This window comes from Vicia villosa, linkage group LG2 (genome assembly GCF_029867415.1).
Source record: "Vicia villosa cultivar HV-30 ecotype Madison, WI linkage group LG2, Vvil1.0, whole genome shotgun sequence".
In the NCBI taxonomy this organism is placed as follows: Eukaryota; Viridiplantae; Streptophyta; class Magnoliopsida; order Fabales; family Fabaceae; genus Vicia; species Vicia villosa.
The window spans coordinates 40,162,508-40,184,001 of record NC_081181.1 but is presented as its reverse complement, the minus strand read 5'-3'; the positions used below and the strand labels follow the sequence as shown (position 1 = coordinate 40,184,001).

Here is a 21,494-nt window from a genome sequence, read left to right as displayed (position 1 = left end):
ATGCATTATCAAAAATAAAAGGCTTATCTTTGTTGAGCAAGTTGGTCAAAGGCTTTGAAATATTTGAGAAGTCCTTGATAAACCTCCTATAGAATCCCGCATGGCCTAAAAAGCTTCGAATTCCTTTGACATTTGTTGGTGGTGGTAACTTCTCAATAACCTCCACTTTTGCTCGATCAACTTCAATGCCTTTGGAAGAGATTTTATGACCAAGAACTATGCCTTCGGTAACAATGAAATTGCATTTTTCCCAATTGAGGACCAAGTTGGTTTCAACACATCTTTTCAACACGGCATCTAAATTCTTTAAACAAAGATCGAATGAAGCTCCAAAGACGGAGAAGTCATCCATGAAAACTTCCATTGTCTTTTCTATGAAGTCCGAGAAAATAGCTCGCATACATCTTTGGAAAGTGGCCGGTGCATTACACAATCCAAACGGCATTCGCCTATAAGAAAAAAATTCCAAAAGGACAAGTGAACGCCGTTTTCTCTTGATCTTCCGGATTGACCGAAATTTGGTTGTACCCGGAATAGCCATCCAAGAAACAATAAAAATCTTGACCCGATAACCTTTCCAAAATTTGGTCCATAAAAGGTAAAGGGAAGTGATCTTTCCTAGTAGCTTGATTAAGCTTTCGGTAATCAATGCACATCCTCCATCCCGTAACGGTCCTTGTCGGAATCAATTCATTCTTGTCATTTGTGATCACGGTGATTCCTCCTTTCTTCAGTACCACTTGGACTGGACTCACCCATGCACTATCGGAAATAAGATAAATCATTTCTCGGCTTCCAATAGCTTTACCACTTCCTTCCTTACAACTTCTTTCATTGTAGGATTCAACCGGCGTTAAGGTGGAGCGACCGGTTTAAAATCCTCCTCCATCATAATCTTATGCATACAATAGGCCGGACTAATCCCTTTTAAATCGGAAAGAACCCATCCTATTGCTTCCTTGTTAGTTTTCAACACATGAATTAATTTCTCTTCCTCCTTGTTTGACAATGAACCACTAATTATCACCGCTTCTTACCACCTTCTTCAAGAAAGACATATTTCAAGTGGGATGGTAACATTTTCAATTCTAACTTGGCTTCTTCCACCTTTGGCTCATCTTTCAATTCTTCCATCTTTGCTTCAAAAGGACTTATCTCTTCAAATACATCAAGATCTCGCAAACACTCTTCAATCTCTTTTTCTTTGTCTTCATTGAGAACATCAAGAGCTCCGGTCAAAGTTTTCTTGAGAGGGTTGAACACATGAACTTGAATTTCAACTTGCATGATAACTTCCTCCATAGCATCAATTCTAAAACAATCACCGTTATCACTTGGATGTTTCATTGCTTCAAAGAGATCAAAGCACACTTCTTCATCTTGAAACCTCACCTTCATTAAACCATCATCAATGTCAATCATCATCCTTGCCGTCTTCATAAAAGGTCTTCCTAGAATCAATGGGGTATCAACATCTTCCTCCATATCAATGACAACAAAATCAACCGGAAATAAGAATTTATCAACTTTCACAAGCAAGTCCTCCGCTATCCCAAAAGGGCGAGTTGTAGACTTATCCGCTAATTGAAGTGTCATTCTTGTATCTTTCATATCAACAATGCCTAACCTCTTGACCATGGAAAACGGAATCAAATTGATACTTGAACTCAAATCAACTAAACCTCTTCCAACATGAATATCACCAATAGTAACCGACAAAGTGACTCTTCCAGGATCTCTTTCCTTCCTCGGTAAAGTGCATTGAATGATTGCGCTACACTTAGCGTCAAGAACAACCGTCTCGGGCTCAGTGTAACTTCTTTTCTTCGTGAGGACATCCTTCATAAACTTGGCATATTTTGGCATTTGCTCTAAAGCTTCCGAAAAATGGATATTAATTTTCAATTGCCGAAATATGTCCATAAATCGAGGATAATGCCTATCATTATCTTTCTTTGTGGGAGCATGAGGGTAAGGTAGATTACGAACAGGAGGACTCATAACTTTCTTCTTTCCTTCTTGAATCTTTTTCTTTTTCTCTCTATTTTTTTCTTTTTCTACCTCACTTTTTCCTTCACTCTCATTTTCAACTAAAACTCCCTTATCTTTCTTTGGTTCTACTTCACTTTCTACCTCTTTCTCCTTTTCTATTCTAAATTCCTCCTCATCAACCTCCTTCACCGCTTCACTTTCAAGCACTCTTCCACTCCTAGTTACAACCGCTTTGCAATGCTCCTTGGGATTGGTTTGAGTGTTTGCCGTGAATGATGGTCCGGCTTGTTTCTCGGCTAGTTGTTTAGCTAGTTGTCTGACTTGAGTCTCTAAATTCTTTATTGCCGCCTCATTACTCTTTTGATTCGCCATTGATGCTTGCATGAATTGATTTAGAGTCTCCTCCAACTTTGAAGGCTTGTCTTGAGGTGGTGGTTGTTGAAAAGGATTTTGTCTTTGTTGATAATTATCTTGTCTCCACCCTTGGCCATATTGTTGTGCATTTGGCCTTTGTTGGTATCAACCTTTATTTTGGTAAGGAGCTTGTCTTTGTTGATAGCCTCCTTGATTTTGATTCGTCATATAATTCACTTCATTCACCGGTGGGGTGATCTCCACTACAAAGCTCACACAAAGAAACTTGTTTATTCTTGTTAGGATCTTGTAGCTCTTTGAGTTGTTGAGGTAACCTTGCCATTTGCTTAGTAAGCTCCTCCACTTGTTGAGAAAGAAGCTTATTTTGAGCAAGAATTGCATCATTAGTCCCTAATTCAATAAGCCCCGGTTTCTTTTGAACAACTCCTCGGTTTTGTTGCACCTGATGATCAATTCTGGCCATTTTCTCTATTATTTCAATTGTCTCCTCTACTGTCTTAGCCATCAAGGAACCTCCAGCAGTAGCATCTAACAAAAGCTTAGGTTGTGGTTGTAAGCCATTCCGAAAAATGTGAATCTGAGTGAGTTCATCAAATCCATGACTAGGACATTTTCTCATTATTGACTTATACCTTTCCCATGCTTCATTGAGAGTTTCATTCACACCTTGAGAGAACACTGAAATAGTTGTTTTTGCTTCAAGCAACCGTGACTGAGGGAAAAACCTATCAAGAAAATTTTCTTCTAACTCATTCCAATTTGTCATGGTTTGAGTGGGTTGGTCAAGATACCAATCCTTTGCTTTGCCAATCAATGAATGAGGGAATAATCTCTTAAACACCTGCTCTTCCTCTCTTTCAGGGGCTCCGACTGCTCCGGCAATTTCATAGAACTTTGTCAAGTGTGTATATGGGTCCTCATGATCAAAGCCTGCAAAGGGACTAGCATAAAGTAACTGAAGAATGCCAGTCTTCATTTCAGAATTTCTGGTGTTGTTGTCGTTTCTTGCAAACTAGGCTGTTCTTCTTGGACTGTTAGCACATGGTAGTCTCGAATCTGGTGGTGGTGGTGGATCACCATTCCCCTCCATCTCTTCTTCTATAACTTGTGGTGTTGATGAAGTAGTTGCTTCTTGGGCTAGTCTTCGTTCTTTGGCTAGTTTCCTTCCTCCCCTTGTTTTGCTGTTCAGTATCCGTGCAGTTCTTTCAATTTCTGGATCAAAAAGAAGTTGATCTGCCGGTACACTTCCTCGCATAAACAAAGCTGATACACTAACCAAAAAGTTAGCCAAGACTAGGTAATAATAATAATAATAATTATACTTAAAACACACAAAAACTATTGCGATGCTTGTAATATCTTAACGCCAATCCCCGGCAACGGCGCCATTTTGTTAGAAAGCATAGGATAAGTATTTCTTTTATCGTCTCCTCAGGGATTGATGCGATATTACCGCCGTTCTACAGCTTAGTGTATTTTGAGTTAAGTTTGGGTGAAAGTTTGGTGACATGAAATGTAAATAGCATGCAAAGTAAGTAAAGACAATAAAATAGGGTTTGAAAACGATTTGAGAAAACTGTGTCAAGATTAGTATTCGTTAGTTTGCTTCATATGTACTCTACTGATCATATATATGACTCTATTAATGATTAATACAACCACATATCCTCTCGATACCGTTTATCTCTAAAGCAATATTGTGATTATTATCATATTAACCGTCAGATGATCTCTCATGCCGACAATCAACGTGATAATCTTAAAAGCTTGATACAAGTGATTATCAATTCACAAATCTATCTCTAGAGTTTGTTTATTGATAGATGAATACCGTTTAGGTCTAGCTTTGAAACATATCTCTCAATAGTGATCCAAAACAACAAATGAAATATAAATAACAAGATATTCACCATATATTAATCTTCAACCAAACTCATACATAAAAGATCAAAGAAAGTACATATTTACAAACTAACTACCTCTAATCTTGACGCAAGATGAAACTTAGCTCTCCATAGCCATGGAAGCTTCAACAACAAGCAACAAACCAAGATTTAGTGACATCAAACTCAAGAAGAATGAAGAAAGATGCTTGGAAATCTTGATGTTACACTTATGATATGGTTTTTCTCTCCTCTTCTCTTGCCCTAGTTTTTTCTCTAAAGTTGTATTATGGTAAAGTTATGTTAACCACACAAAAATATCATGTTTAAGTGGCTAAGCACAAGAGATGAAAAAGTAGGTCCGCTAAGCAGGACAGGTCCGCTAAGTGGACTAGCCAAAATATCTGCTTTGTCTTAAAGGTCTGCTAAGCGGAGGGGCTCCGCTAAGCGGACTCAAATTTGATGTTCGCCTCTGTCAAGCTCCACTAGAGGTCCACTGAGCGGACTTGCTGATCAAAAGTTTCTGCCTGCCTCCGCTTGAGCTGCGCTGAGCGGACCTTCTGGTGCAATTCTTCTTCTTTTGGTCTTCCAACCTCCTTGCAAGCTTGTTGTCATCATTTCTTTTCATTCCAACTTGCCAAAAATTGCTAATACCTATAAAATACATTAATAAAAGTTACTAAACTAACTTATATACAAAATAAGCTAAAAGTTATTTATTTACATCCTAATACATCAAAAGGAAATCAAACTTGGAACAAGAGTTTAAGAAATACCACAAAATTCATATACAAAATATACACGAATGGAAGAAGCACTCTACACATGGAGTTGATGCATTTACTTTGCTTACCACCAAGGAGCAAAAATCTCGTTCGGAAGATGCAGACAAGAAGACTCCAAAGATTACCCACTCATCTGAAGTGATTACTTGTCATTATATCATATAATTTGTACTTATAATATCTACTTATTTAGAAGCATTGTATTGAAACCAATTTAATTTGGTGATGATGCCTTAAGCGACCAAGTAAAGGTTAGAAGCTTGAGAAGACAATGATGGTAGTCATTGTGGAAATTCTCTTGGAGACCAAGTGAAGGTCAGAAGTCCAGGAGTCAATGAATGTTATATCTCGTTGAGATCTCTAAACAGTCCATTATAGTTAGTCACAACAGGTTGGTTGTGTAGGGTTAGTTACAACAGGTAGTTGTGCAGGTTACTAGATTGATGAACGTTATATCTCGCTGAGATCACTGAACGATTCAATCATCTAGGTGTTTGTCACTCGCGGGTAGCTTGTGCAGGGTTAGTCACAGCAGTTGGCTGTGTAGGTTGTTAGTCACGACGGAGGATCGTGCAGGTGTAATCAAGTTTGGTTATAGTGGATTAAGTCCTCTGTTGAAAGGAAAATCACCCGAGGAAGGTGGACTGGAGGTAGCCTTATTCAGAAGGTAAACTAGGATAAAAATGAACGTGTCTTTTACTTTCTGCACATTTCATTTTAACTCAGAACCTTCACGCAGAAATCTTCAGAACTCTACTGAGACAAGTCAGAAGTTCTAATGATACACTCATACCCTAATTTTGACCCCCCCTGAGATGTCATACCTCCAAACATCTCATCAGATTCAAGATAGGTACTCAGAGCAGTAACCTGTTCATCTGATACTTAATCGAGGATGTTCAAAGATAGAAGAGCTCAGGCAAAGGATCAATCAACAAGAGAATAAACTCTAATGCAATCACATGACTCAAATGATTCTTTCATTCACCTATGATTGATTAGACACCAGTCATCAGGACTCAGGCTTGCTTAGTTCACTAATCTAGGGTTTTGAGCCCATCAAGGACTGCAATCAGGGACCACATTTGGGAAATCCTAAAAGGCTCCACAGCATCACTCAAAGGATTCAATCATATTCAAATAATCCATATAACAATATCCACTAAGCATTGTACCTCAATTCAAGATCTACAGTTATCAATTTCATCTGGTCGACCATTAGGATTTCTGACCTAATTCACTTGGACAGTTGACTTTTAATCAGGACATGAGTCCACAACTCAAAACATGACTCAAGAGCTTCTATTACCTCAATATAATCCATTCATATCACTCATTTAAGGAGAAGAACTTGATTCATTACCAAAGTCCAAGATTTCACTTCATCTGGAAAAAAGTCAACTGTACAAGATCACCTTTGACTTTTAGAGTTTTGGGTCAAGACATGACTTTTAAGGATCAATATCATCAATATATGATTATTGAAGTCATTTGACCAAAGAAAATCAAGAAAATCAATCAAGAATCAAAAAGTCAAAGATTGACTTTTTATACTTGGAAATTTTTCCAAGTGTTTTAAAGGTCTTTTTTTCAAAACTTTGGAAGGGAATATCTCAAAATTTCAAGTACAAACTGAAAAAAAACTTCCAACATCAAAGTTGTAGATTTTGATCCAATGAACAACTTTGTCACATATGATTTTTTGGCTAGAAATCAACCATTGAAGAGATATGGAGCTTCAAAGTTGCTGCCTTCATAAAACTAGCAAAAAAACCCTAGTTTTCTTCAAACTTCAAGTCCATTTTTCACAAATTTCCCAATTGATTTTGAAGAAACTCCAAGCTAATGAATTGAAGTACATGTTAAGGGCATTCCAAATTGTGCTCAACCTTCTCCAAATTCATCTTGAGCTAAGAGATATGATTGATCAAAGTTAGGCATTTGAAGTGAAATGATAGGTCATGCCTAAGTTTGAAATTTGCAATTTTATGCAAGTGCTTACACTAATTGGTGCCTCTAAACTTCAGAAAACATTGCAAGGATAGGAGAGAATCATTGGCATCATTACACAAATATTTGAAGGGAATATTCCAAAACCAAAACATGTGATTATATAATGATTGCATTTTGAGAATTTATGGCCAAGTGGTGAATCACCAAAGGAATCTCTTCCCAACCAATTGGAGCTCATTTCTGCATCAGAATTGTCCCCTGAGATCAAGCAAAACCGATGGCTAGGGAGTGGTATCAAACAGATCATCATTGCACTTAGGATATTCTTTGAATTTCTTCATGGCCAAGAAACCAAAACTACTTCACTAAGCAAGCTCACTCTCCCAAACTAATCTGCACCATTTGCCTATAAATAGAAGTGGATACCTCAGTAATAAGCACACCAAAGCAACTCTAATTCTTTCTTTCTCCTTCTCTCCCTCTTGCTTATAGTTTTCTAGAGTTCTTTGGCAACAAGAATCGAATTCTTCAAACTAGAGCTTTTCTTTTGAAAGTAAGCTTTCTAACATCTCAAGGAGGTTCATTAGAGATGATCCAAGCACCTGGATCACTTCTATAAGTGCAAGAACATCATAGTCACTTTCATTTTGGAGCTCGAGCAGTTGGAGGTCTGTAGAACAAATTAGAGGGTGTCAAGCAAGTCTAAGCATTCAGACACATTCCTTAGGGTGTAGTGAAGCTATCCAGATGGTCGCAACTCATCTGTAAGTGCAGAATCACCATCTTCCATTTCTATTTGAAGCTCAAGCAAGAGGGGTCGAGTAGATTAATTCAGAGGTATTCAAAGCAATTTAAGTGCCCAGATAGCATCAACAAGGTCCCAGGAAGCTTTTGCAATCATTCATTCAAAGCCAGAAGCTCTCCACCATCACCACGACCTTCTGTTTCAGAGGTAAGTTTCTGAACTCCATCTCTTTAATTCGTGTATCCTTTGTGTTAAAACTCAATAACAATCCATTCAGCATCATTAGAGGATCAAAAAACCTCTATCACCATTCATTTATCCGTTAGCATCATCATTTAATTTTATTTTCAAATTTTAGGTTTCTTCACATATCTTGATTAATTCAGTAGATATAGTTAATATAAATTCATGTTAGTTATATATCTGGAACCGTGAGTGGATTTGGAGCAAGTTTGCTCTTTACATCTTTGAAAATGGTTGAGATTTGAGAGAGTTGGAAATTCAAAAATGGTGGAGCTTGAGGTTGAATACGAAGATGGTGAAGCGCGCCATTTCCAAATTCTCAGGGGCGAAGTTTAAAATATATTTGTTGCAAGGTGTATTCTAAACGAATACATCGTTTAGCTCACTTGGTCACATGTGCTCCTTGCTTCTCTTGCCATAAGGTATGGGGTTCGACCCCCCCCCCCCCCCCTCAGACCTTTTTATTTCATTTTTAAAATAAGCTTTGATTTTCACATATAACCAAACAACGTCTCTCTTTAGTCACACTGAGCGTGGGTTCAAACCATGGTGGAGACAAAAACCTTTTTTTATCAATTGTTCACTCTATTTTCTTCACAACTTCACACAAATAATTCACCTATCAAATTAAGTCATTTTCACTTGATTTTTCACACACTTCTTATTTAATATACCTATTTTGAGAATACACCAAAAAATCATAAAAAAATATATTATTTTAATATATTTTAATTAGGTTTAAAATCACATATCTTTAAGTATGTTTTAATACTTTAAAAAATATAATTTTCATTTGATTTTCAAAACCTAATCTCTTGTAAATATCTTTGAGTTAAAACCCTAATTATTTAAGTCTTAATCAGGTATAGACTTTGTATTTACTCTAATTAAGTTGATTTTCTGTCAATTTCCAAAAACTGTATTTACAAAATCTTCTTTCTGTTTTCAAAACATTCTTCTGGTATTTGAAGGGCATTATTCCCGGTGAAACTCTTCAGATACCTATGTGACCTATTTCCATCCTCACTTCTTCTGTTTTCAAAAACCTTTAACTGTTTATAATAAATATTCAATTGTTGCCAATAAACAATCAACTGCTGGTAAGGCTTTGTACATACATCTTCAAAGGCCTCCACTCCATCCAGGTTAGGCTTTTATAGCTTTCAATTTACAGTCTTTATTTAAATTACTATCAAATATAAATTGTTTATATATTGTTTAGGACTACGTCTGAGCGTAAACCTTAGGGCAGTTAAACTATATATATATATATATATATATTATAGGACTATGGCCTAGGATTGAGAATGTCTTCCTAGTGAAGGCTCTTTCCTAATTAGAGATTTGTAGTTCAAACCCTCAAGATGAATTATTCCCGGTGAAACATCTTGAAAAAGCCTTAGAACCAAACTAGGACACATCCACCCAAGAGGAATTATTCCTGGTGAAACCTCTTACCCATTTGCTTAGAGCCAAAATAAGTTCAAAACCACATAGCTTTCTCTTGTGCTATAACTAGGACCCTCGATTAGCCTCCTTTTGGGCTTTGTACAAGGACCCACAGGCTTCTTAAAAGCATTTCCAGCTTACTCTTGAGCTTGTATACAAGGACCCATCAGGTTTCTTATAAACATTGGAACAGGTCTTTAGTCACCTTTTAGCCTACCCTGGTGAGTTTCTTCCATTCTTAAAACCAGACTTTAAACAAGCTAAGATTTGTCTCAATCTCAGCGTTGGGTACACCTTTTGGAATGAGAGACATGGACAGTCTCTGTCACCCTTATCTTCATTAATTTTACTTAGCAAAGTCTAGGTTCCCTATTTGTCTATCCTCAGTCAGTGTCAGCCTCAATCTTGGGCTTTAAACAAGAAGTCTCAAATAGTAATCATTCTGCCAAATTCCCCTGAAAATGGTTAGCCTCCAAAATCACTCCTTTAAATCCAAATTCCCTGGAAAAGGTTAGCTTCCAAAAATTAAACTTTCAAAAGACAAACTCTCCAGCAGAGTAAAATCCCTGGAAAGGGTTAGCTTCAAAAATTCAACCTTTAGAAGATAAAATTTCATTTAAGGTAAATAAAAACCAATTCCCCTGTAGAGTCTACTTTAGGTCAACCACTCAAACAAATCACCAGTAGAGTCAATCTTCAAACCTGGGTCTTTCATTCATCAATTCCTGTTCAATAAAAGCACAATCCTCAGTAGAGTCAATCAATAGGATAATTCCCAACAGATTCAAAAACCCCCTCTGAGTCAAAGATCCCACACTGGTAGATATTTCTTTAAAGTCAGCCTCAACCTTGGGCTTTGTACAAGGCACATACTCCCCTTAGAGTCAAAACCCTATCATAGGTATCCCTTAGGGAGTCAGCCTCAACCTTGGGCTTTGTACAAGGCAGATAATAGAGTATCCCCAGTAAGTCCTTCACCTTCAAGTAGCCACAACCTTGGGCTTTGTACAAGGCATATAAACCATATTCCTTGTGTCAAAAGATTTCTAACCTTTCGGATCTTTTCCCTATAGAGTCATCCATAGTCATTTTACTTAAGAGTCCGCCACAACCTTAGGCTTTGTACAAGGCAAAAAACAATGTTTTCCCTAGCCAGAGTCAGCCACAACCTTGGGCTTCATACATGGCAGAAAATAATATATTCCCCAATTAAGAGTCAGCCTCAATTCTGGGCTTTGTACAGAACACACAATTTCTTAGTTTAAGTTAATTCCCAGTGGAGTCATCTCCCAGAGTCAATAAAATCAATCAATCAAAAAGCCTCAAGCTTGGGCCTCATACAAGCCAGCTAAAGTCAAATCTTTTATACAGTAGATAGATATAGTTTATCTCTATAGAGAGATCTTTCTCCTATCTCACCACATTCAAATAAACAAACAAACATTACATTATATTTTACTTTTAATCAGTCTCCCATTTAGGATTTTGAAAGGCATGCCCTGTCAGTAAACCCAGGCATGTGGTAACTTTCCCTAATTTGGTTGAGCATCTTTCTTTCATTCAAGACGCAGTTGACTGGTATACTTGCACATATACAAGTAAGGTCCCCCTCTTGAATGAAATGAATTCAGTTATTCTGTCACTCTTTTAATGTTTGTGGTGGAATAGTAGAAATATCTCTTTGTAAAGATAATTTCATGTCTCTTTACTGTAAACAGAGATTTAATTCAAGCTTCAACCTTGAGCTTTAAGCAAGGCACCAAAAATATTTAATTTCCCTAATTAGTTCTCCGAACTACACAAAGCTCTGACTTCCATTAGGGATATGTAGGCATGAGGTTCACAAGGAATCTCAGCGAGCTAATCAAAAACAAAAAATAGTCAGTCAGTATGTCTTTCTTTTAATTCAATTCAATTCTCTCTCCTAACACAAAGGAGAAACTTTCCCAAATCATCAACAACAAACACAAACACATAGACACAGAGAAGGTTCTCGTAGAGTACTACGGATATGTAGGGTGCTTAAACTCTTCCCTATGTATAACCGACCTCCCGGACTCCAGAATTTCTAGTCTAGGTGAATCCCCACACTTAGCAAACTCCTAGGGTTTATTTGAGATCTTTTTCCCCTTTCCTACTCGTATGATAATTAAAAAGTTCGTGTGATATCGTAGGAAGAACAGAAATAAAATTCATCCCGCCACGGGCGCATTCTCCTTCCAAATTTCGCGTGAAGGGTCTAGCGTGTCGTCCTCCCAAGTGAAACGGGGAGGTAAAAAAACGAAACCACAGATACAAAGAAGTTAATAATGAACATCTCATTGATTATGCAACTCCATTCCAAACATGCTTCCGCAACATCTAAAGCATATCCAGAAGATGAGATACGAAAAGAATTTAAAGAATATTACGAAAGGGAAATTTTAATTGATAAAGAACACAATTCAATCCCCCTTTCTTGTGTTTTTCTCCACCTTCAATGTTCAACAGTAATACCAATTGACATGCAATAATTATTAAATGATTCAGATGTAAATTCACCAGCATTGTCAAGTCTAATTTTCTTTATAGTATAATCAGAAAATTGAGCTCTAAGTTTAATTATTTGCGCAAGAAATTTTGCAAATGCCATATCACGACTAAATAGTAAGCAAACATATGACCATCTACTAGATGCATCAATCAATACCATAAAATACCTGAATCAATCAATTACAAAATTCATGACTACATATTATTCAAAAATCTTTACTAACAAACCAAGCTAAGATTAGTAATGGTAAAACAATAATTATCATTAAAGCTACAAAATCATCACCTAACTTTTCATGCTTGATAATACCGACAACAAACAACATAATTACAATTAGAGTGATGAACAAAATAAGATATTTAGCCATTTGAAAAAAATATAGGTATATATTTTGAGAATGGTGTGAAAGTTATGAAAGAAGTAGAAGTATTTATAGAGGTAATTTTGAAAAAATAACCGTTATATTACCGTTGGAGAAAAGGAAAAAGAAAAAGAAAAAAGTTAAGTGTGATAAAAAAATATCTAGCCAAATTTTAAGTGTGATAAATATCATTTAGTAGTTATAAGTGTTAGAGATGATTATAATCTATAACATATAAGGTAAATGAACACATATGATAAAAACTAGTATATGTGTATGGGATTTTAGAGCTCCACTGAATATAAAAGAATATTTTAGAGCGCCACTATTGTAAATGTTTTTTGTTTAATAGCACTTTAAAAATGCTATTAAAGTACCGGTTTTTAATAGCGTTTTTTCTAAAGCCCTATTGAAGTATGCATTTTTGCGTGTGTTTTCATTTGATTTTGATAGCGCTTTCAAAAAAAGCGCTATTAAAGGCACATGTTTGATAGCGCTTTCCAAAAAAGCGCTAATATATGTCTCATGTTTGATAGCACTTTCAAAGACAGTGCTGGTATATGACTCATGTTTGATAGCACTTTCAAAGAAAGTGCTAATATATGACTCATGTTTGATAGCACTTTCAAAGAAAGCGCTAATATATGGTACACTTTTTTTATTTGTTGTACATAAAATCGTTCTATCAGTGTGCAAATATCAAAAAAGCTACATTCAATTCAATACCAAATAACGCTTTAAGTTACTCATTGCATACATATTATGATCCATCAATACCAAATAACATTTTAAACCAAATCCTCTTGTTTACAAATATCATAACATATATAGAGGGTATTTAGTGTACTTAAAAAAAAGAGGGTATTTGCATAGCCAAATTTGTAAATGCATGCATTCCAATGAAGAGTACTTTAATCCAAATCCCATAACAAAAAGTCATATTCTATAAAATAAAACCCCCTAAAAACAAGAAACGACAACAAAACAACACAAAGTAGTAACCACACTTCACGAACCAAAAGCGCTGAACCCACAAGTATAATCATTTAGCTAGGCAAAATAACCGCTTCTTGTTTTCATGTATCATAGAAGAAATATTGATTATGTATTGTACAATAAAATAATCAAACATTTAATGTGGGTCTAACAAGTCTTCTTCGAATTATTTAACCAAACAAGATGAAACGTGCGAGTAAAAAACTAACCAAACAAAACCATACACATAATTAAACAAACTCAACAATAATACAAACATCACCCAATATTGAAAAACACACAAGCATCCAACAAACCAGATTGATCAATTATTTTCAGAACTCTCTATTAAGTCATAACTTTAATTCTTGGCTACTATGTGCATTAGTTAAGGCTGGATTTCATACTCATTACCTTTTCAATCTTCACTTCAGTTTAATATGATAGTATACACACGAATATTTAAATGAGGTCACCAAATTTGATTCCTAACACATACATGTTAGTAAAAAATGATTTTAATATACGATGATCCATATGTTCTGTTCTGAATTGATCTTCTAATCCAATATTAACTTCTTGATCTTGTGATCCAATATTCACTTCTGTTTTTACTACAAAACTCGTTAACTTGATTGTGAACAGAGAAATGGGAAATGCCAACAGTGAAAAAAAAAAGATAAACCCAACTTATCGATTGAGTAAGAGCTGTTATCTTTTAGAGTGGATATCATTAAATTGAGAATATTTGGTTTAAGGGATAAGTTGAAGAAGAAAACTCCAAACCGAACTGCCCTACTGACTAACAATGCATGTGATAGTCGTGTCACCAAATTTCAAGATATTACTAAAGAGTTTGATTTTATCATAAATAGCTTACACCTAAGAAGTCTATAGCCAAATTCAAGATAGGTGAACATGTCTTAAGGGAATAATCAAGATTTATCATAGTATTATCTTAGCACGTGGGTTTATTTATATGATCAATTATTTCTATAATATTCTATTTAGAAAATGTATTTACAACATTGTAAACAAACTATAGATTAAGTTTTTGTTCACATTCAATTTCATCACCTTGAAATGTTATATTCTGTCAAATATTAGGTTAAAAGAACACCTGGAGACAACATACCTATTGAAGTGGAATGTAACATATTGAAAAGTACATGTCTCTGGAAACCAGCTTCGATCTTCGATCAACAACTTCAAATAAAGGTCACAAAAAAGTACATGTCAGATTTTATTTTAAGCTCAAAATCAGTCATTTGATAAGCAACAAAGGAAAGAGAAAGAAACATTTAGTACATCACTCCATACCCTACAACGAAACAACACCAAGTATACTGCCTTTTACATCTTTTGTTTGCAACCGCTTTGAAATTGGAGTGAAATCATGGTAACTCTAAAAGCTCTTTTTGAAGCTTCAGTTCAGCGGCCTGGTGAAAGGAATGCACTGTATTTTCAAACACACTCTTAGATGGATAAAGGAGGAAGCTTTTAGATTATAAATTGATACTACATTAACATGATGTTTGGTTTAGATGCATGCAGACTACTAGGACTACTAATTTATACTACCAATGTAGGTCAAATACTATTGAAGAACAGTCAACACACCGGCAACCAAATAAGATTACTAAACAAATATGACTCGGAAAACACTAACATTTTCTAATATCCTAATGCATCCCTTTAAGTTGAAAAGCTTAATAAGCTCTCTGCATGTCATAAATAAACACACTCAGAAGAATATAAAAATAGTTTGTCTTCATCATGAATAGATGCTGCAATGACAACAGAGCAAATATATATATATATATATATATATATATATATATATATATATATATATATATATATATATATATATATATATATATATATATATATATATATATATATATATATATATATATATATATTCAAATGATCTTCTCACATCTATCCTTATACTATAAAATTGTAAAGAACAAAAGATTTTAAATCTATGAAAATTTTAAAATAGTTTCAAATACACATAATTTTAATCTTAAATCTCACAATTATCATAATTATGGTCGTCACTAACTATCTTAGTTGAGTGTTTGTAAATACTTTCCTAATTGTCTAATAGAGTAAATAACTATTTCAATATTTCATCACCAAATTCTCATTCACTAACACATAAATTAGAAAGGTCCATTTTCAATCTTTATCTAAAGACACAAATATCAAAATGATTAACAAAGTAGTAATGTTTCAATATAATTTTAAAAATTTATGATAAATATAAAACAAAACAAAAAAGACTATTAACCCCTTATTTCTTTTATAAAAAAGCAAAAATCTTTATCATCCTCTCCATGCCTTGCAGACTGCAAGTGCAAATTTGCTACTAGCTTCTCTCAAAACCCAAAAACTATTTCCTATATTCAACATACTCACACAACACCACCCCACTACCTCAAAACTCCAAATAAACCACATGCTCTCTTTCTCATTTCCCTATATCTACTGCTACATCTCTTTTCATCATCACAACCAACATCTCCATCTCCATCTCTCATAACTCAAACACGAAAACTTCTTCAACCGTTTATTCTCTTTCCACTAGTTTTTCTCTCTAACACATAAAAACCAAACATTTTTCACTTTTCAAACCTCACACATCAAAAAACATGATAACTCTAATAGATTTCTAGCATGTCATGACAGTAATGGTGCCACTCTATGTTGCTATGATCTTAGCTTATGGATCAGTGAAATGTTGGAAAATATTCTCATCTGATTAATGCTCAGGAATCAACCGTTTTGTAGCACTCTTCGTTGTTCCACTTCTCTCCTTCCATTTCATAGCCTTAAACAATCCATACAAAATGAACCTAAGATTCTTAGCAGCAGACACACTTCAAAAAATCATGATCCTTCTTTTCATATGGAGCAATTTCTCCAAAAGGGATTCTCTAGAATGGACCATAACACTCTTCTCACTCTCAACTCTCCCAAACACTTTGGTCATGGGAATCCTAAACGTTTAATAACTTTTGGAGAATCAACAAAATAAGATGAATGGGATGGTTCCCCTGAAAAATTGTTCAGTATATTGAATGGCCAGGGATGAAGAGACATTATTAGAAAGCAGATGTATCCTGACCATAGTCACATGATTTGCAATTCGTCCCAATACATGGTACGAATTCGGGTACGCAGTATGCAACTCTCAAAGAATTAAGTACGTGAGGGATATATAGAGTTGGTACGCTATTTCGGTTTGCGGTACGTTAAAATAAAATAATCGGCACGTTATAACAAAAAAATTATTTAATTAAAATAAAGTCTCTACTTATTTAGTCTTAAAACAATTATAAACTTTATTTGTGGAATATAAACTTTATTTGAATAATTATATAAGCTGATAGATATAAACTTATGCATATGAATTTATGTAAGTCCTACATCGGAATGTTTACTTAGCTTTAGAGTTATGGTTACTTATAAATACACTTTTCAGCTAGATTGGATTTGTAAGTCTCATACAGCTATTAAAGAAGTTGGTTGAAAGTGGGGCCAGGGATTTATCACTTCAATATAGAGTGAGAAACAAATCCTTGACTTTGAAGTTTTAAAATTAGTTTAAATTTTATTTATTAAGGTTGGTACTTTGATATGATATATTTGTAGAATTCTTTGCGGATTTTCACGTACCAATTCGCAAAAGTACTGCGAACCGGTACATGCGAACCAATTTGCAAAAGTACTGCGAACCGGTACTTAATTGGTACATGCGAACCAATTTGCAAAATCACGGAGGGAAATAGACCTGAAAATACTACATTTGACAAGGGAAAGGAAAATCCGATTGTTCCAAAGAGAACTTCTTATTTAAAGATATCCTAGAGAGGTTAACTTGATCCACGGCAAGGCTCATTTAAAGTAATATGTTTCTGGCCAAGGACTAACTTTGAAACTGGAAGCGATGGAAATTCAACTTGATTTTTTTACTTTCTGGTTTAGGTGGAGCTTACATATAGGTAGGAAATTAGGAATTGCTTGGCTGGCTGGCAAGATATGGGGAAACGAAGATGAGGGTCAACTTTAGGATTTGACTATGCAAATAAGGGTGGAGGGATAAGAGATGATGGTAGAGGTGAATGTGCCTATCTGCAACATTCTTCTAATTGGTAATGACAGCTTTGCAAAGTGTATGCCAACATTTTCCTGTAGAATGAAATAACATAGTTGGTTCCCGTGTTGAGTTTCGAGAGATTTCAGAGGTGGTTCAAGAAGCATTGAAGAATCTTGAGAATGTCTTTAGAGATCCTAAGCTTTATAATTACTTAGATTGTCAGGATCAGAACATTGTTGTCTGATGAACGAGTTGTATGCCAAATCTGAGGCCATATAGGTTGCCCAACCATCAAAAATTGAGGATAAGAAAACTAGCTGATGAAATATTTACTACAGATATCATTAGGCCTAGTTCAAATCTGTATTATAGTCCTGTCATTAGGCCTAGTTGTGTTTATTGTAGGATGTTGAATAAGATTATATTCCTAGCAAGTTCCTAAAATTTGGTTATCATCAAATCAAAAGACATTCCAAAATCTTCCATTTGGACTCATGTAGGCAGGTTTCTCTGACTTTTTAGTCGCCGCCAAAACAAGTCATGAGGGTCTCTGCTGTCCTCGGCTTAATAAACTCACTGACTGATCCATTTTTTAATTCACTGATGTGAACTTTGAAATTTCCACTTCCATTTTTGAGTTAGCTACAGATTGCTGCTTCCCAAACGTGGACCCTGCTCAAGTCATACTGGTACCTACATAGCAACCCCACACTTAACTTCTATCTCTTCACTTAATTACATTGGCTCTCTAAGTATTTCTTGTTTTTAGATTTTTAGAGTAAGTATTTAACAAACTTACAAGAAGTATTTAACAAACTTAAAAGGATGGTTGAGCTAAATAAGAGGTTCTTGTTGAATGGTATGTTCTACTTTTCTGTTTCCATTCTTGGTAGCTTGTAATTCCTAAAAAGGTTTACAAACAAAAGAAGATTTTGAAAAAAGGGCAAAGATTTTGAAAATCTAAGAAGGGGAAGAGATGAAGAGGCTATCCTAGTGCATAAAATAAAAGCTAAGGAAAGAACGATCGGACCAAAAAGAAGCCAACACTTGACATTAAGAGTCAAGGTAGATTTCTCATCCTTTGGAATACCAACACTAAACCGACGCATTACCACTTGAGGATCCAAATGAACTTATTATGCTTTAGCACCACTTTGCTTAAGCACATTAAAATTCTGACGAAAATTGGGCAGAGTAACGGCTGCTTTTGGGTAAAATCCTTATCTCAATGCCTTGGAATTAACCATCAAGGACTTTTGAGGAAATACCTGCACAGACAAACAAACAACAACCCAATGCAAGATAGAATAACAACAGAGTAATAAGGTCTAGAGGTACTAAGTCTAACAAGTCCAAGTCTCCAAAATGCTCGGGATAGTAACCAATAGACCATAGGCCCTTAAGTGTTTTAATGGTTTTGAGTTGTTTATAAGTGTTTTAGCACAAAGATAGAGTATGGTCCAAATTGACAAAAGGGAAATAGCGGAAACATAAACGAAACGTCCAAATGGACAAAGAAAGAAAAAAGCGGAAACATAAACATGATGAATGATAAAATAAAACATAAAGCGGAAAAAATAAAGAATAATATAATAAAAGTGCGGAAATTAAAGTAAATTGTTAAATGTTAAAGATGACCATCTTGAAACTTGTCAAGTATATCATCAAAGTGTTAGTAATGAAGATTGATGGTGAGTGAAGGATGTTCTCGGATTTAAATTTAATGGAAGTTTATCAGAAGCTTGATAAGATCATAGCGACTACACGACCAAATTCCATAAGTCTTAAATCAACCGCATACAATTCTCTTCCATACTTGATATTTTTTTCGGGACACGAAATGTTGCGCTATGTTAAGCAGATCGCCTAGTGATTTATGTAGAAATCACCCTACAACGAGGCCGGTCAACAATTTATGTGCTAATGCATGCGAGAGAAGTGATATATAGATCACTCTCCGAAAGCAATACCGCACGAAAAGAAAATAGGTAGCGGTCTCGTCTTTATCAAGAATCCATAAGAATTCTCAAGATATTGAAGACTTTCATTGATCAAAAGAAAAAGAAGAAGAAGAATGAAAATACATAAAAATAAAATCACTCACACTATCATTAATATCATTCATCTAATATTATAGATTTGGCTTTTGCAAACCTATCAACATCCTAGATCCAATGATATTAATGAAGTAGAGGAAGAAGAGATGCAAAACAAACTATTATCATCACTAACCTTTTTTTATAATTATTATTATTACTAATCACTTTTATTAATTACTTCTATTATTATTATTATTATTATTATTATTATTATATTATTGTTATTATTACTATTATACTATTATTATTTTTATTATTATATTACTATTATTATTATCCTATTTTTGTAGGTACTTTCTTTGGCCAAAGAGGAGCGGGTGTAAATCCTATCTCTCATTCCTGACACTAGTTTTTCACTCCATTATTTAATTAATCATTAACCCTGCTTTTTTTTTTCTTTTCTAATCACCAAACCTTTAAGTGCTTGAATATGGGTTTACCATTGTTAGGGCATAATGCTTTTACATCTTCGAAAACCCCATTGGTACACCATAGACTTTCCAATCTGCGCCACACCAGATTGCTCGCTAAATTTTTTTCTAATTTTTTGTTATTTTAATTATAACTACTTCTTTTTCTACTTTTCTTTTTAACTAAAACCTTTTTTATTATTCTTAATTAATTCTTTTTTTCTTTTTTTACACTTAACTCTTTAAAAAAATAATAATAATAAAATTTAGTTTTAAATAATTTAATTTTTAGATTAAATAATTTAATTAAATTTATTTAGGTTAAATAGTTTAGTTTTTTTAATAATAATCTAATAAATTAGGATTTAAAATTAGGTTAAATAATTAAGTTGATTTTAATTTAATTAGGATTAGGTTTTTTAACAATTTTTTTTACCTTAGGTTTATAATTAATTCAATTAGGTTTAGTCTTAACCCAAAAACCATAAGAAACTATAAAATATATAACAGGTAGGTGTTGCCCATTAACCTTGTGTCTAGGTTTTTACCCGTTAGGTTTTTTAATCGACTTAATTAATTAGGTTTTTAACTAATAATTAATTAGATAATTTAGGTTTATAATTTTAGGATTTTACCTTAACCCTTTTTATTTTTTATTTCTTCCTCCTTCATCTCTACTTCTCGATTGCTTGAGTTTATCCTGTCTTATTTTTGTATCTGTTCAGAAGTTGTAATAATAATTAGATTTTTTTCCGTACAATTTCTTTTATTGTAATTTCCCCAAAGCCTTGTAATAGTTTTTAGGTTTTTAATTTTCGCGTTCGTTTCTTCCACTATTATGTAACTACCCCAAAGCCTTGTAATAGTTGCAGGTTTATTTTCTACATTTATTTTCTGCCTTCCCCGTTTTGGTTATGTAATCCCCCTCCCCAAAGCCTTGTAATAGTTGTAGGTTTATTTTCTGCCTTTATTTTCTGTTGATATAACTGTTAGAAATTAATAGGATTGTATGGCAAGACTAAAATCAACATAGCATAACCCTAATTTTCAGGATTAAATAAATCAATCACTTTGTTTCACACACTCACCTTTAGGGTAATCCTCTCTTCCGTTGCGTTTCGAATAATGGTCAAGTCTCTCGAACGTAGGGATATCTTAACAAGGTTGCCTCCAATTAATGTCATCATAGTCCCTTCGAGTTGCCTACGATAAAATGATGACCGTTCCTTCGAATGCTAAGATGTCCTTACATGACCATCCGATGACCCTTCGATGACCCTTACATCCAATGAAAGGACTTCCCACTAACTAATGATGTGGATAACCTCTTTCCTTAACGAAAGACTTCAAGAACAAAAGGAGATTAAACTTAGGGTAGGTAGCTCTTAACTGCTCGCTCACAATCAATTCAAACAAAAATGCTTTTCACACCTCCTTTTCAAAACTACTTTCAAAGACTACACTTTGTATACATCCGTACGAAGATCATTACAAAGTTAAAGTTCTTTTCAAAATGTTTTTCTAATCACACACGACACTCTTCAAGCAATTCAAAAACAAGTGAGCTAAGCACTTAAGAGCCC

General features: G+C 34.5%; 1 pseudogene; it reads right to left on the bottom strand.

Annotated features, from left to right (window-relative positions):
• The window catches only part of LOC131648904 (uncharacterized), a 98,079-nt pseudogene extending 96,078 nt beyond the window's left edge, over positions 1-2,001 (bottom strand).
• Positions 2,002-21,494: the final 19,493 nt, after the last annotated feature.